Raw genomic sequence first — 3,844 nt, 5'->3', positions numbered from 1 at the left:
AAAGAAAGAAAGAAAGAAAGAAAGAAAGAAAGAAAGAAAGAAAGAAAAGAAAGAAAGAAAGAAAGGAAGGAAGGAAGGAAGGCAATCTTTTTAAAAAATGACTATCGGGGAAATTTTTTCAGTGTAAATGACATCCACAGGAACAATGGCCTTGCTGTAGAAAAAGCTTTCACACGTTATTAACATAAAAATTGAATTCCCAAGAGAAAATAGAAGATATGAACAAGCAATCAGTAAAGAAGAAAGACAAATGATGAATAAATATATGAAAACTGCTCAATCTTAGTAACGAAAGAACTACAGAACAAAACAATACTCTCTGATTCTTTTTTTTAAAGATTTTATTTATTTATTTGATAGAGACAGAGCACAAGCAGGTAGAGTGGCAGGCAGAGGGAGAGGGAGAAGCAGGTTCCCCGATGAGCAGGGAGCCCGACGCGGGGTTCCATCCCAGGATCCTGGAATCATGACCTGAGCCTAAGGCAGATGCTTAACCATCTGAGCCACCCAGGTGCCCAATACTCTCTGATTCTTTACATATAAAATTAGTAAATATTTTTTAAATAACACATAGTGTTGTCAATGATGCAAGGAAATAAAAACTGTCAGACATTGCTGGGAAGAGCATGAAATAGTGCAGTCTGTTCATGAGTGATGCTAAAGTTGTGTTCCAGAATAAATCTTATTATCAAAAATCATGTGGGGTGTCTGGGTGCCTCAGTCTGTTAAGCATTCAACTCTTGATCTCAGCTCAGTTCTCGATCTCAGGGTCATGAGTTCAAGCCCCACACTGGCTCCACGCTAGGTATGGAGACTACTAAAAAGAAAATTTTTTTTTAAATCATGTAATGAAACATGAGGTTCAGTGTAGGGAAGGAGAGTTAAGTGGTAGAATTCCTGCAGCTGATGACAAGCCTTCCCTAGCATGGAGTTGCCCACAGAGCACTAGGAGAGCATATCCCCCACACTCTTCTTTTTTGTCTTGTTTCATAATTCTTGAATACCTCATTGATCTTTTCCTTTAGACTATCAACACTGCAGAAAGAACAAGTGAAAGAAAAAAAGCAGGAAGGCAGTGATTCGTCTTCTCTCTCATCTTTGTATCTCTTTGAAGAACTCAAAAAGAGCATATAATGAGTGCTTAGTGTATTTGACTTGAACACAGATGTAGTTATTCTGGCTATAAAAAGTCATAATACATTGTCTATGAAAATTAAGCACAAACAATCAGTCTAACAGCAATTTCTGATTTCTACGCAGGAAAAAAATCACAAACAATAAATTATTAACGCAGACATTTGAAAAATGATACTGTAATTCTATTCTTATTTATTATTTCATATGTATACTAAGTATTTTACAATGTGGATAGCATTACACTAATGGTGTAACAAAGATAAAGAAAATAAGATACTTGATCCTATTAATAAGCATCTTATGAACTCTGGTTTTAAATTTCTTTATTTCTTCAATAATTTACTATGTGTTTACCACTTGGAGAGCACTTTGCTAATGTTACTGGGAATGCAGAAATAGATAAAAATAGACCCAATCACAGAGGAGCTTATAATCTATTGGTGGAGACATCCATGTTAATAACTGTAAACCAAAGTAGAATTAAATATATACGATATACATGCAATTAATTGCTATAGGAAGGCAGAGGAAAAAAAATGATTTAATCTTAACTTCCTCTTACTATTTATCCAGCAAGGGTTTACTACCAGTATGGGAGCTACAGATTTGCCTATCTTTCAGGACACAACCAACCTACTTCAACAAGTTGGAACCCAATAGAAGGGTTCGAAATCTATTGTCAGCCTTGTCTCCTGGTATGAAGAATATGCTAGGAGAATAGACCTAATTCAGTGAAAAGCCATCTTGGCTTTCAAAGTAAAAAATGTAAGAGGTAAGGCAGCAGACAAAAAGTAGTAGACCTACACTAAGCACAAGATAATGGCATGTCCTAAAGAAATCCAGAACCAGCTGGAAAATCCAGAACAGGGTCACAAAATCAAAGCTGAGGTTAAGGAGCCAGGCTTCAATTCCTGGATAAAATAATGCAACTTGCTGTCTGTCCATACCTTAGGAAAATTGGGCTATGGATGCCTAGACTCAGGCACAGAGCCTAGGCAGAACCAGCAGTTGCTAGAACTGAAGCCCATAGCAGCCGACAGCACTGGCTAGGTGTGGAGGCCCAGGTTAAGGCCAGATTTCTCCCTCGATTTAAAGTCAGGATCAGTTTTAGAGACGAGCGGGATTGAATTTGCGTCAGGTGGGCCAGAAGACCCAGCTCTGATGAAAAGACAGATATAAGAAGCATGAATAAAAAGGGACCTTTAAAGAGAGAGATAAAAACAACACAATCCCCATTGTCAGCGACTGTCCAATTTCCAAATTTTCAAGCTATATTTGTTATAAATGTGTCCCCAATCAGTTTGGAAAGGTTACCCGAAGTCAAATAAAGCACAACTAAACAAGTCATTTTAGGTTCAACTTGATTTAGAAATAAATGAGTCAGCACTTTAAAGAACAAAGGGAACATTCTGTAAAGTTACAGTCTACTCAGAAAACTCAAGCATTCCAAATGTTTCCCACTGGGCAAAGTAAACACAGAATCTCACCAAAGTTAACTGAAGGGCAGTGTGGTATATACAGAAAACTTGTTTATGAGCAATATACATTATAACCCAACCGTTTATGACCTGATGCACCTGTGAGGTGAACTTCTTTGATTCAAGGAGATGGAAGCCAAGAAACTGCTCCTATTGGAAATGAACAGAGTTGTGTAACAGTATCAGACCAGTTTCACTGAGAACTTCTTGGTATGTCTATCTTTGGTATCAATCTTTCTTTGGTAAGAATGTACCCACTTTGTAATTCAAAGTATTAAAACAATATATTCAAATTAATTCACAGGTAAACAAAGGCATGTGATAGTGTAGTTAAAATGCTGGAGGCCCTGGAAACAGGAACACAATTCGCTTCAGCAAACATTTATTAAACAACGACAATGTTCTAGGTCCTCCTGTCCATCCAGCTCCTCGCCACATTCCCAATCCCTCTCAACATCTCTCATTTCCATTTCCACTACCCCAACTTTGTTAAGGTCAGCATTGTTTCTCCCTGGGATAATTGCTACCGTAATTGCTGAGTTCTTGCCCTTCTCCAAGTATGTTCCACATCAGGACTCAATCTAAACCAATTCCTTCCCTGTAAAAAACCCTTTAATGTTTTTCCTTGTTTCGGGATAAACACCAAATGGCTCTTAAGACCTGTGTGATGTGTCCCCACTTATCTCTCCTGCTTCACTCTCCACCTCTCCCCTCAAGCCTCCTGTGCTCTAGCCATGCAGATATATCTGCAGTTCACTGAGCAGGCTACACTACTAAGTGCCTCCGTGCCTTTGCATATGCTCTTAGCAACATGTCTGTCTCCTTCAAGACTCAACCAGATATCTGCCTCATATAAAAATTCCTTGGTCCTATAGCTAGTAGTTACACAGTATCACCCTAAGACCAAAGCAAAAAGGACCCTGCACTTTGGAGGGCCTCATACGTCAGAAACACAAAAATAAATTTATAAAAGAATATAAGGACACCTCCTTCTCTCAGGATCTGGTGTTCAGCACTGGCAGAGCAAGACTCATAACCCTAAACATTTATTCCATCACTAACATGATTTAGGCTCCAAAGAAATGCATCTCCATATCTCTAGCCGTATGTCCTTGAAACAAAAGGCAACTGCAGCTGGACCACATAAAGATTTGTGGGTCATGCCACTGCCAATTTTGGAGACAGACCCTGCTGCAGAGTGTGGGGAGAATTTGAGCAGTGATAGTGTT

This window comes from Neomonachus schauinslandi, chromosome 4, assembly GCF_002201575.2.
Source record: "Neomonachus schauinslandi chromosome 4, ASM220157v2, whole genome shotgun sequence".
Taxonomy (NCBI): Eukaryota; Metazoa; Chordata; class Mammalia; order Carnivora; family Phocidae; genus Neomonachus; species Neomonachus schauinslandi.
Note: the sequence above shows the minus strand (reverse complement) of the source record.